Source organism: Sciurus vulgaris, assembly GCF_902686455.1.
Source record: "Sciurus vulgaris genome assembly, chromosome: 5".
Taxonomy (NCBI): domain Eukaryota; kingdom Metazoa; phylum Chordata; class Mammalia; order Rodentia; family Sciuridae; genus Sciurus; species Sciurus vulgaris.
Genome location: NC_136465.1, coordinates 162,387,812 through 162,402,626, shown reverse-complemented (window position 1 = coordinate 162,402,626; position 14,815 = coordinate 162,387,812).

The following is a 14,815-nucleotide window of genomic DNA, read 5'->3' as shown; positions in this document are numbered from 1 at the left end:
ATGAGACAGAAATGGGTTTCTCTTCCTCACACAGGGTCATCTTTGGGTCATTTCCACTCTATCTGAGTTAATCCGTGCTAAGCTCGTCTATTTGGCTATTTCAAATGCTATTACCCTGTTTTATTCTCTCTATTGTGCTTAGCGCTTTTCTAAATTATCCTATTATTCCTTTCTTTGTGTGTTTGTTTTCCACTGGCACCCTGCACGCGTGCGCGCGCGCGCGCGCACACACACACACACACACACACACACACACACACCAGACAGCAAGTTCCATGGAGGCAGTGACCATGGGGAGTTAAAGGTGGATTTTGAGAAAGAAATAAGAGAGATAATCAAACCTTTTGCCTCTACATCACGATTCCCTAAGGAAGACTCCCCTGCCTCTCCTCTCTCAGTCCATACTTTGATAAGGTACCTTTGTGATACTCCTTAAAGCCATAAATGAATGATAAAAAAAAAAAAAGCAATTTCCTACAGGGTACGTAACTCAGCTTCTAAGTATGCATTCATTAGTATTTAATTAATGACCATCTCCCTGCACTGGACGTTAAGTTTCATGAGGGGAAAATGGTGTGTGTGGTTTTACTCGTTATGTTTTCCAGTTCTCGGTATCTGTGATGCTCCCTAATTTATGAATGTGAACACATTTACAGACACACGTACAAAAAGACAAGGCATGAATGGAGCGACACAGAGTTCATAGGGGTGAGCCATCACCATCACTGCTAGCTGGGACAGCAGTCGGGGGCACAGAAGAGGTGGCAGGAGGATTGATGAAGGCCAGGTGACAAATGTGCTGGACTTTTCAGCTGGAAGTGTTGGGGTCGAGGTGAGGATGAAAATCCTTTAGCAGGAGCTAAAGATGGAAATAGGACAAAGGGTGTATCAAGTACTGTAAGTAGTCCAAGAAGGACAGGTGAAGTTAGGTAAGCCATATGAAGGTGTTTGTTTGCAAAGCTCCATTCTCATACATGATAAAGGGCTTTGGATGTTGTACTGATTCCATAATCACCTTTAATAAAAATATTGGTGTCATCTACCACATCATGCTCCAGGATAAAGAACACCTTGAAGAATATTCCTATGGTCTAGAACTCATTGCAAGTTGTTTAGAACGGATTCATTTTGGAGAAGATTTTGAACTGAAGCAACACAATGAATTAAAGCATCTTATTCTGATAGGACAGGCCATGGAACAGTCTGATTTTACATAGGTCGGTTCGTGTGCTATACTCAATCTGATCCACATCTGCATTTACTTTCCATGCCCCTGAACTTTCCAGCAGAAACTCAATTTGACGGTAGAAAGGAACATGGTGTTGTAAGGCCAAACGGGGGAAGAGAAATCCCAGATGGAAACATCCTATAGAATTCTTTCTTTCTTTCTTTCTTTCTTTCTTTCTTTCTTTCTTTCTTTCTTTCTTTCTTTCTTTCTTTCTTTCTTTCTTTTCCTTCCTTCCTTCCTTCCTTCCTTCCTTCCTTCCTTCCTTTTTCTTTCTTTCTTTCTTTTCTTTCTTTTCCTTCCTTCCTTTCTTCCTTCCTTCCTTTCTCTTTCTTTCTTTCTTTCTTTCTTTCTTTTTTTCTTTCTTTCTTTCCTCTATTTCTTTCTTTCTTCTCTCTTTCCCACTGCTTTTAAAATGTTTGTTTTGTTTTGCACACAGACACTTACTTAACTGGAAGTACAGGATTTAGCATTATGATTCCAAACATATCAAATTTCAAGTGCATCTCTGTCTCAATTACAGAAATCAAATTTCTTGGGCAAGGAGAAAGCCTCCCTTTTGCACTCAGCGAGTGTTTGGAACATAATGAACATCTGGAATATATACTCAGCTTCTTCACATAATTATTGATAGACCCAATCCCACTGAGCTCTTCCAAGACTATAAAAACGTGTTAATATAGTCACATCACACCCTTCAACTTATTTGCATAAGGCATGATTTCGCCACATGACATTTATTTAATAAAGCAAATAATAGACCCATTCAAAGTGATATTGTAGTTTGGGGCATCCATGTGAGCCCAGCTTGGCATTTCCTGCCCATTTTCTGGTCCCAGCTGACTTGCTTGGCACTGAGATGTGTCAACTTACTCCCCAGGCAGTGTAGATGAGTAGTTCCAAAAGAACAATGATTTCTTGGGGTGACCCTAGTTTCCTTGTCGGGGGGCTGGACCACCCTTACTGATGAGTCCCATCTTCCAGTCATTCAGTTAAGTAATCCCTTCACAAAGAAAATCCCTCCATGTGGGCTGAACACAGGGCTGGGATTAGCATACTTGCAACTCGGATATCTCTGAAATTTTTCAAAAGGGCTCAGGGAAGATCATGTAGAACTGTTATTTACAAACTGGAAGAAAGCATTATCTTACCACTGGTTCTGAAACCTGGTGATGCTATTGCCTACGTATTCCTAACTATGCTGATCAGGCACCTGTCCTCAGCTCCTCCCTCTCACTGTAAAGATTCCCTTCAACTCTCAGGAGCGTTGGGTTTTAGGTCATTGATTTTGTGTCTAAGTCCTAAGAGTTGATCAGATTTGGACCCCAAGATTCCTTGCCCCACCAAGCCTGTCAATGGAGGCGGCACCTCATGAACTGTCTGTGGTTATAAAACATTTGCTTTCTCTGCAAAATCCACAAAAATAAGGAGTTTGGAAAAGGCCTGGTGTTGGGAGGCTTGGCCTCGATGCCGCTTGGGAAAGACAAAGGCCCTCCCTTAGAGGCACCAGGCTCCTCCAAACTTTGCAACGCTACAATTGTCTCTGGATGTCTTCTGTGTTCCAGAGCAGTGGAATGAGTTTAACAACCTTGGCACCACGTGGAGGAGCTCCCCAGGCCAGGATGCAGGATTATTACCTTGAGGGGAACCCAAGCCACCAGGGAGCCTGCCAGTGGACGGGCAGTGCTCTAACTCGGACCCAAATCCAAGTCACCATTTTCCTTATGAAAAATCAGGGACGTGAAGACAGAGAGCAATTGATTAAAGGGAACCAGTTCAGCAAGTACCCATTAGCCAGGGAAAGAGGGTAAAGACAGGAAGGGGGAAATCTACAAAGAGTCAGAGGGAGCGGAGAGTGGAGGACAACGCAGTAAGCATACCATCTGCTCGACCCATCCTACCTTGACTTGCAGGAACTGTCTCAAATCTATCATGAGCCCATTTGGGAATTGCCAGAGAGGAAAAGTAATGCTTTCTAAGAACCCACAAACTGCAGAGTCCAGGACAGGTTGACAGGGATCTGCTCCCCATCCTAGGTCCAAGGATGACCATAGATGCTTCTTTCTCCTTAGGAAATCTAGACACCGAAGATTGTTTCTTTCCCAAGGCCCTAGTACAGCACTCACAGCCGCTAAGTGGGAAATGTGAAAGCCTATGTCTCATCTGAACAAAGCTTATCCAAGTCAGAGGAATCGGTGGAGTGGCATTGGGCATCGGGAGCTGTACTGTAGCTCCCCACATCTAAAGCTCTGGGAAGACTTCGCTCCAGAGTGCCTGTCCTCTGTTCTTCCTGGAAGCACGTGGTACAAATGGCTTCCTGTTGGAGTCAGGCTTGCCTGATCTTTTGTCTCACTCCTCTTGCTTCTGGAGGGTTATTTTCTATCTGCTGCTCTGGCAGCTCGCTTTGTGTTATCAGAGGCAGCTCAGTGTGGTGGAAAGTCTGCAGGGACTCGTATAAACCAGGTAGTGTGAGGCATTGTGCCAACCTGAATTTGAATCTGGGATCTATGATTCACTGGCTAGGGGACATCAACCAAAATATTTGACTTCTAGCTCAGTTTTCATTTACCCAAGATACATTTTTGAGAATCTAGTTTCTTCCAAGCAACAAATGAAGCCCTTTGAAATGAAAATGGAAATACAATCTCTATTCCATTGAAGAACATGAGAATTAAATTAGATTGTCAAAATGATATAAAAAATTGAATATCATGGGCACTCAAGAATGATAGTTTATTACTATAATTATTAATTAACAGGCATTTATTGAGTCCTTATTAAAAACCAAGCACCATGCTGTGAGATAGGGACATGCTGGGAATAATAACAGGACAATTTTGGAAAAGTCATGCTGGGCATTAGCAAGACATGAGGCTACATAGGAGTGGGCTGTTTTGAATGGCAGGAGGAAGACTTGGATATGAAAGGACTCCAAGGACACACTGCATGTTCCTAAGGAAGCATGATGCATGAACATGGCAGGTGAGGAAGATGATCCAGCAGTCAGACATTGGCTAGGTTGCTATGGGGGGAAACTTCTTAGAAGTTCATGCAATAATCAGGGCCTCCCTATCCAATGGGAACAATGCCAAGCAAATGGAAAAGAAGAGGATGACCTTATAGACATGACAAAAGAAAGTGGAAGATGGAAGGTGAGCGAGAGGCAATGCACGTCAAATAAGCAAGCCAAGACCAAGCTAATACTTGAAGAGGTTCCAAAGCTTTGAAGAATAAAGCGTTTCAGTGAGTAATGAAATACACAAAAAAAATGTACAAATATATGCTACATATTCCATCAACATTAAGGTCAGGTAGTATAGAGAGCACCTGCCAATGATATTTTTAATAACTCTTTAGTGTGACTTTTGGGGGGCTATAAAAGTAATATCTGCTCAATAAAAACTAATTGGTAAGTTCACAAAAGTAATAAGAATGTTTAAAAGCACTTGTCAACCTTTTAGTCAAAGGGTCAGGCAAACAGTCAATCTCTGTAGGCAAAAGCATATGGGGTTCATCCCAGGGATGGAAGTTTGTTTCAACATACAGGAATCAATAAACGTAATTCATCACATCAATAGACAAGAATCACGTGATTATCTCACTTAGATGCAGAAAAAGCAAAAACACTAGAAAAACTAGGGATAATAGGAACATACCTCAACATTGTGAAAGCTATGTATGCTAAACCCAAAGCCAACATCATTCTAAATGGAGAAAAAATGGAAGAATTTCCTCTAAAAACTGGAACAACACAGGGATACCCTCTTTCACCACTTCTATTCAACATAGTCCTGGAAACTCTAGCCAGAGCAATTAGACAAAAGAAAGGAATTAAAGGGAGATGAATAGGAAAAGAAAAACTTGCACTATCACTATTTGCTGATGACATGATTCTACACGTAGAGGAGCCAAAAAATTCCACCAGAAAACTTCTAGAACTCATAAATGAATTCGGCAAAGTAGCAGGATATAAAATTAACACCCATAAATCAAACATGTTCCTATACATCAGTGATGAATCAACTGAAAGAGAAATTAGGAAAACTACCCCATTCACAGTCTCCTCAAAGAAAATAAAATACTTGGGGATCAACCTAACTAAAGAGGTGAAAGACTTCTACAATGAAACTGCGGAACCCTAAAGAAAAAAATTGAAGAAGACCCTAGAAAATGGAAAGATCTTCCATGTTCTTGGATAGGTAGAATTAATATTAATATTAATATTGTCAAAGTGGCCATATTAACAAAAGTGCTATAAAAATTTAATGCAATTCCTGTTAAGGTTCTGATGATGTTCTTCATAGAAATAGAAAAAGCAGTCATGAAATTCATTTGGAAAAATAAGAAGCCCAGAATAGCCAAAGCAATCCTCAGCAAGAAAAGTGAAACAGGAGGTATCACAATACCAGACTTTAAATTACACTACAGAGCTATAATAATAAAAACAGCATAGTGTTGGCACCAAAACAGACATGAAGCTCAATGGTACAGAATAGAGGACACAGAGATAAACCCACATAAATACAGTTATCTCATACTAGACAAAGGTGCCATAAACATACATTGGAGAAAAGATAGCCTCTTTAATAAAGGGTGTTGGGAAAACTGGAAATCCATACGTAATAAAATGAAATTATGTCCCTATCTCTCACCCTGCACAAAACTCAACTCAAACTGGGACAAGGACCCAGCCATTAGACTAGATATCCTGCTTCTACTAGAAGAAGTAGGCCCAATTATCCATTATGTCAGCTTAGGAACTGAATTCCTTAAGAAGATTCTTTATGTGCAAGAAGTAAATTCAAGAATCAATAAATGGGATGGTATCAAACTAAAAACTTCTTCACAGCAAAGGAAACAATCAAGAATGTGAAAAGAGAGCCAAGAGAATGGGAGAAAATCTTTGCCACCTGCACCTCAGATAAAGCATCAATCTCCAGAATATTAAAAAAAAAAAAAACTCAAAAATCTTAATACCAGAAGAATAAAATAACCCAATCAATAAATGAGCAAAGGTACTGAACAGACACTTCACAGAAGAAGAAATAAGATTGGTCGACAAAGATATGAAAAAATGTTCAACATCACTAGCCATTAGAGAAATGCAAATTAAAACTACACTGAGATTCATCTCACTCCAGTGAAAATGGAAATTCTAAGGAATACACGTAACAATAAATGTTGGTGAGGATGTGGGGAAAAGGTACACTCATACGTTGCTGATGGGACTGAAAATTGATGTAACCATTCTGGAAAGCAGTATGGAGATTCCTTAGAAAACTTGGAATGGAACTACCATTTGACCCAGTTATCCCACTCTTCAGTATATACCCAAAAGACTTAAAATCAGCAAACTATAGTGACACAGCCACATCAATATTTCTAGCAGTTTAATTCATAATAGCTATGCTATGGAACAAACATAGGTGACCTTCAACAGATGAATGGATAAAAAAAATTGTGATACATATACACAAAGGAATATTACTCAGCCATAAAGAAGAATGAAATTATGGCATTTGCTGGTAAATGGATGGAACTGGAAATGATCATGCTAAGTGAAATAAGGCAATCACCAAAAATCAAAGGTAGAATGTTCTCTCTGATATGTGAATGCTGACTCACAATAGGCAGGGGGAGAGGGAGGAGGGGAGGTTCACCAGATTAGACAGGACTCAGTAGGGGGAAAGAAAGGGGGATGGGAATGGGAAAGACAGTAGAATGAATCAGACATCACTTTCCTATTTGCATATATGAATACACAACCAGTGGAACTCCACAGCATGTAAACAAAAATGGGAAGTTGTACTCCATGTATGTATGATATGTCAAAATACATTCTACTGTCATGTATAACTAAAAAGAACAAATAAGAAGATTTTTTAAAAAGCATATGGGAAACCTCTCTCTCCATCCTGCCAAAACACAGGCACTCACCTAACTCCAAACACAAGTGTAGGCCTGCTATTTCTCTGCACTGGTCTAAATAGCAAGTTTTCTTATAAGGGAATGAACACACTACCTAGAGAAAGTAAACACAGGTGTTTATGTATGTATTTGTGTGTGTATATGTTCAAGCAGTGTGTGTGTGTATGTGGGTGTGTGTGTATGTGTGTGTGTGTGTGTGTGTGTTTTCTCTGCATATCTGTTTCCCTTAGTGGAAGGAAAACACGAAACACATACTCCAGTGTGCAGCATCTTTGTGAATACTAATGTCACAACCAAGGCAAGCCCTAACTAAGACTTCCTCATAGCAATGATCAAGAAATGCTAAATGTATCATCATCCACTTACCAGAGAAATCATTCAGCCTTTGGTGTTTTGAGACTGGCTTATTTCACTTAGCATGGTATTCTCCAACTCCATCCATTTACCTGCAAATGCCATAATTTTATTCTTCTTTATATTTATATTATATTTATATTTATATATTCTTCACAATGGAATAATATTCCATTGTGTATATGCATCATAGTTTCTTTATCCATTCATCAATTGAAAGGCACCTAAGTTGGTTCCACAATGATTTCTCTGATAAGTGGATGATGATACATAATGGGGGGAGGGGGGAGGGAGGGGGCAAGAATGAAGAAAGGATGGATTGTATAGAGGAAAATGAGAGGTGGGGAGGGGGTGGGGGAAGGAAAGATAATAGAAGGAGATAAAAATCATTACCCTATGTACATGTATAACCATGCAAATGGTGTGCATCTACTTCATGTACAACCAGAGAAATGAAAATTGTACCCCATTTGTGTACAATGAATCAAAATTAGAAATAAATAAATAAAAAAGAATCTCTAAATGCAAGAGCCCAGAGTTTAAGAAGATGCATGGGAAGAAAACTTAGGATTGGAAAACATACACCACTAAGTCGAGTTTTCTATTTTTGCAACTGGTAAAAGATTGTTAAGTTTCAGTCAATGAATATACCATTTGAGAACCACTGGTCTGATAGTTAATTGTATGCGTCAGTTTACCTAAGCTACAGTCCCCAGATATTTGGTCAAACATTCTAGATGTTCCTGTGATTTTTTTTAAAGGAACAATTAACATTTAAACCCGCAGACTTTGAGTAAATTACCCGCCATAGGTCTATCTTGCAGATTTTGGACTTGCAAAGTTACCACCATTGTGTGAGTCAATTCCTTCAAATAAATCTTCCTGTATGTTTTGTATACCTCCTGCAGATTCTGCTTCTCTAGAGAATCCTGACCAATACAACTGGGTCTGAAAATTTATTTTGAGTTCAGAAAAAAAAAGAAAAAAAAAAAAAGGACTTCACCAAGATGCTATGAAGAAGAGCGAAGCATATTACAGTAATATCCGAGTGTCTCGAGGTGTGCATTTCACACTCAAGGGTCTGTGCTGGGTCTGAGATGCCAAGGGCACCCCTCAAGGCGGTTGCTCTTCAAGTCAACACTCGCACTTCTGTTTATGTTGAGAACTCCAACAAGAAGCAAACCAAAAGGCTCCCTTCAAGTAAAAGACTGAGGCTGGAGAATCTGCACCCCGCTCTCAAAGAGCACAATAAAACATTTTTAATTGACCCACACGAAGACTGGTACAAACTGATGAATCAGTGTTCCTGGCGAATACAGGACTTCCCAGAAATAACTTTTTGCAGCAACCCTTACAGCAATCTTTCATAATCAGTTCACTTTTCTATTAAAATCTACTTTCCAGAGTATCAACACTGCAATTAAACCATCGGGCTCTCTAGAACCAGCACTGGGTGATCGATCTGTACCTCAGTTCTTCCCAAGGACTGCCCAAATGAACCTGGGTTCTAATGTTCCCAAGGGGTCATCATAGGTTCAGATATGTACAGATCTTTGCATACCAGGGAAACATGAGGGAATTAAGATTTCCATTCTTTCAACTATGTGAAGGAAGTGACCGGTGGAGTCCGAGGATGAAGGGGAGCCACAGTACAGGACACTGAGCACGTGACTACATCACACCAACCCTGAGAACCTCCTCATTCCTATGCAACTTTGCTCCTGCTGTTCCCTCTGCCTGGAACAGCCTTTACTGTCTTTTACATCTTGGAGAACTCATGCTTCAAGGCCTAACTCAAAGGTTCATCTCCAAGTCTTTTCCTTTTCTATTTGTTTTTTTTTTTTTTTTTTTTTTTTTGCTTTGTTTTTGGCAGTGCTGGTGATGGAACCCAGCGCCTCACACATGCTAGGCAAGTGCTTTAGCACTGACCCACATCCCCAGTCCTTCTGCCAAGTCTTTTTCAATATCTCCAGACTCTTTGGAAGACGGGAGTGAAAAATGAGTGAGCCTAGAAGGAATCTAAATTATCTAGAAATGTAATTGACACATTTATATGCTGGCATGTTTTATTAACACGCAGCATCTTTGACCCCAGTTTTTGCACTGTGGTTCTGTATTTGTTTTCCCAAATCAACAACACGTTATGGGATACAAGTCCTGAACCAGAGACTTTTAAACAACATTTACCCATTGCTTCTCATAACGGTTGGTCACTTGTAAAGTTATTTACTCACTTTCAATATATTCTTTCTTAAATTGATGTTTTTAGGATTTAGATATATGTCTTAAAACTGAACTTTAAAATATGTATTTTAAATACAGACAGCATCACTTGCCCTAAATTGAAGGTATATTCTTAAAAACAAATACCATAAAAACAAAACAGTATTTCTCAATTTTGGATAAATTGCCACCTGGAAAGACTTAGGGTTTGAAATCCCCTTTTTTTAAAAAAACATATTTTGTTATAGTTGTAGGTGGACACAATACCTTTACTTTATTTTTATGTGATACTAAGGATTGAACCCAGGGACCCATGCATGCTAGGCGAGCACTCTACCACTGAGACACAACCCTGGCCCAGAAATCTACGTTTTTAAAAAATTAAAAATGGACCAGAGCAAGTATAAGAGAATCATGGAAAACAAACAAATCCCAAACCAAAACTTTCTCCCTGATCAATACAGGATTAAAAAAAAGAATTAAAAATGGAACCACTTGCGTGGGGTTGTGGCTCAGTGGTACAGTGCTTGCCAAGCACATGAGAGGCACTGGATTCAACCCTCAGCACCACATAGAAATAAGTTAAAGGCATTATGTCCATCTATAAATAAAAATATATTTTTTAAACATGGAACCATTTGTGAAGGTGAGCAATTCTTTAATGCTGTGGTCTTTGTTTACAGGTGTTCTAATCCACATTTTTGGGGGGGGGAGGGGTATCAGGGATTGAACTCAGGGAGTCTCGACCACTGAGCCACATCCCCAGCCCTGTTTTGTGTTTTTTTTAGAGACAGGGTCTCACTGAGTTGCTTAGCACCTCACATTTGCTGAGGCTGGCTTTGAACTCACAATCCTCCTGCCTCAACCTCTCCAGCCGCTGGGATTACAGGCGAATGCCACCACGCCGAGTTATAAATCACATTTTGAAAAATGACATGATAAAAAGTGTACGGAACAGAGTCTTGGGTTTGAACTCTGTTTTCAAGCACCTGAATTTGGTTTGTAAATCATTTTTCTACCTAGCCACCTGGCTCCCCAGTCTCATTTTTCTTATTTATAAAATGGGGAGACTGGTCATTTTCCTCTCAGAGTCTTTATGACTTTTTTTCCATTTTTCCTTTAGTATCATTTACTTTTCAGGTTTCCATTCATTCAGCAAAATATTTGGAGCCCTCACCTGGAGTTAGGTTTTGGGAATATGGATATGAAGACAGCCATGCCCTTGTGAACTTTATGAGATTTCTTTCCCCCCTTAGGACTCGTCCCCTGTTAAACGACAGTGAGTTTTAAATCTATCTTCTTTATTCCAAAAGACTTAATAAAACTAAAGATAAGTACATCTTAACGCATGTTTGAATCCAGAACTTTTAACCGCGCCCCCCACATCCAGTGAAGAATGCCTGGCAGTTTCCCAGATGCCCACTAGAGGGCGCGCACATTTCTCTATTCCCAAGGAAAGCCACTGCGTGGGTTCTACCCCGGAGGTTTGCATTGGTATCTGCTTTGCCTACTTTCTATACAACGTGCGGCAAGTTTGGTGAGTCTTCCAGTTCCCTCACTCCACCAACCCATCCTTACCCCTATGCAGTGACTCCTCCTCTACCATCACGAAGGATTCCTTTGCTCACAAAACCACAACCATTTTGTTTCTGTTTCCAGCATGTGTCCTTTTGACATTTAGAAGAAATAAGATCCAAGTTTGATGTTGAAAAGAAAGCATTGATTTCTTTAGTGAGAGGATTTCTCCTCCCTATTCCCGTTTTCCCTAGTTGTGGGGAAAATGCTCCTTTAAGCAGTTAGAGCAGCTCCTTTGAGCTGAAGAAGGTCTTTCTGGGGAGGAAGAGGACCCTTCTAAGCAGAACTTTTGAAGCTAACAAGACTCCCCTGGACCATGTTGAATTGGGGGAATTTTCCAGCCTATTCCTTTGAGTTTTGCTTTCTGCGTCCACAAACTCTTCACTTCAAACTTTGGAGAATACACCCCAGAACACCCCTCCCCACAAACCAAGATCCAAGAGTTTCCCCCAAGTTCTTTGTCTGGTGGGCTGCCTTAGAACCTGAGACCCCACCCTTTATTTGATACTAAAGGAACTTTACCTTCAAATCTCTCTTCTGGGCTTTTCTTAGGAGCCAGCAAAAACAATAAAGAAATAAATTGTAAATATGCCCAATTCTACCTGGGTGTGAAATGACCTTAGGGAAGAGCTCCCCTCCAGAGAACAAAGGGAAGATTGGGAACATGGTTTAAGAAGGAAGAAGAGAGGACTGGTCTTGTTGCCCCTTTCTGTGACCCTCAGACAGCCTATCCTTTCTGAAAATGAACAACTTCATTTTTTTTTTTATATATAGAAAGGTGTCAGAAGTCTTCTGAAGCAAGAGCTCTATGCAAATATACTACTCAAGTAGAAGGCTGTAAGGGAGAGTTATTTATATCCCTCAGGCATTACACATGCAAAAGGTGAAACTGTGAATCTCTGAATTTCCAGGAGTGGATGTTCTCATGATGAGCACATCCTTGCAGTTAGCTATTTTGGTTGGCACACAGTTCCCATCTCTGTCAGATTTTTTCCAGACAGGAGACTGCATAATCATTCCGTAATTTTAGAATGACCCTGGATATTTCTCTCCAATGAGATTTCCTGACCTGAACTTTGCTTGGACATTAGATTTACTACCACCTTGGACTCGGGTAATAGGTGCATTCATTTCTTTTTTGCCTAAACGGGTACAGCACTCAGTCATTAAAAAGTAATAATGTGGCACATTTATTGCCCCTTCGTTTCATATTGAGTCCTGGAATTAGCAAAGAAAACGGACATTTCTCTAGGAATTATTGCCCTGCTCTGTTGCTGGCTCAACTTCCCCAGCAATATAGACTATTCTCCAAATCGAAATATACGTTAATCACTTCAGGAAATTGCTTCCCCCATTGGAAACTGATAGCTCGCATCGGAATGTTTCCAAAGCACAGCTGATGACAATTACGACTCTCTGAAATTTCAGTTTTCTTTGATTGTGACATAAAAACTGGGACATAAATTAAAACTCAATTATCCTTTAAGGGTAATTGGGGTTATAAAACCAAGAGAGTCCCCGCGTCGATATCGCAGGAGGGCAGCGTCTGGTGGAATGGTATGTGTTCTGTCCCCAAAGCGGCCTTTCAGACGAAATGGTTGGATAAGGTAATCTGTGCAGAGCATGTGCCAAGAAAGCACATCAGACGGGGTCACAAACTTGGAGAAATGTAGTGAGCTTCTAGAACATCTTGGAACAATTAAAGCACACTAAAACAGCAAGGGGAAAGGGTGCAAGTGCTGGCTCACCTGGGAAGGTGCCCCATGTGAGCAAGGGACACAGCACCCAGACTCCAGCCCATTTCTGACTCTCCGAAGTGGAGAGCTTCTTTCTCACCTGAGAGGCGTGAAATTGGGGTTTTTGCTTCTATACAATCTACATCATCCCAGCCCATAACAAGAGGATGAACTTTGCTTTTTCACAAAGGGCATGATCCTCCAAAGCTGCAGAGAAAAGAAGAAAAGTTTTGGTAAATTAAGTCATAAATCAAGTGCACAAGGAGAGTTTGTTAAAGGAAGCCTTGGATTATTCTTTAAGAGCAGGGATCACCACACAGCTGCAGAAATCTCCAAGGCCACCTCTTGATGATGCATCTTTGTGTGTTCTTCAGGTCATTATCTTCTCTGCAGAAACTTCCTAACCTGGTACCCCAAAGCCTCTCATAGCACAGTACCCCACATCCCCAAGCTGGATTTGCAACATGGTTTCAGTTCAATGTCTTCCCAGGAAATTTGCTGCTCCCTTTCACCATGCCATGTTCATCGTTTTAAAAGAGCACAGAACCCACCACACGACAGCGAAGTTTTCCTCTCCATGTCTGCCTCTCTGCCTTATTCCTCTTTGTTTCTCTAGGAATGTGTGCAGTTGGGAATATAATAGGTGCTCACAAAATGATGCGGAGTATCAGGCACCAATGCAACCATAGAACTTCAGGTGGCTAACTTTTATTTCTGAAAGGTAAACACTGCTATGAGGTATTAACCACCCAGCAGATTTCACCAAACCCAATTCCCTTTCAAAACCAATCAGGTTTTCCTTTGAGGGCATCCATCTCTCCAGCCAGATTTCTAGTCACAGGACAATGTGAAAAATCAGACTAGAGTTTTCAGCAGACCTCTCTTTTCAGTCGATGGGTCAGTATTGTCAAGTCCCTTGAGAATCAGGAGAGAGACAGCAGAAAGGCAGAGACAGAGAGGCAAGGTCTGACTAATTTCTGTCATCCCTGGGAAACTGTGCCAAGAGGGATATCCAGGGAAAGTGCCATGTCTGATCTGGGCTTTTGCAACCTTATTTCATAATCCATTTTCTTATCACTGCCTTGTGAAGTCAAAGAGAAATAGGTACAAATTGTATCCACAAAAGATCAGAAGTTGATTCTCCATGGCAAAGGCAAGTATACATTATAAATAGCAAAACAGCTGGCTTGGACCCTGCTGCCGGCCACTCACCCAGTAGAGGGATTTGAATGACATCATAACCCTTGAGAGGGTATTGCTAGCCAGCTGGTGCTATGTAGAATACACAACAATTAGAGAAAGAAAATGCACCCTCTTCCCCCACCACACACACACACAGAGGTTCAAGTTATGCAGAAAAATACAAACAACAAGAAAATAGCTTGCCCCCTCAGGTGCTCTTTCCTGGAGTGTGGGGAAGGTGACAGGCAGCCAGCCTAGCCTAAGAGTGAAGAAAAAGATTTTATTTTTCAGTTGGTTTTACAGCTCAGCACAGTCTTTGCCTCTTTTGCTGGCAAAAAGCACAAGACAATGTTCTAAAAGGAGCCAATCCAACCTAACCTGCCCCTTCTGTAGGTTTTAGGAAATGAGATCATTCCCCTCACTTGGCAACTAGGACAAGGGGTCATTCCACCTCCATCTTCCAACCTAATTTACCCCAGTCATTGCAGGGTTAAAATTGTAGGATTCACTAGAGATGGTCTTTTCTTCCTTTCTTCTTTTTCATTAAAAAAAAAAAAAATGCATTTGCTCTAAAATATAAAATTGCTCCCCT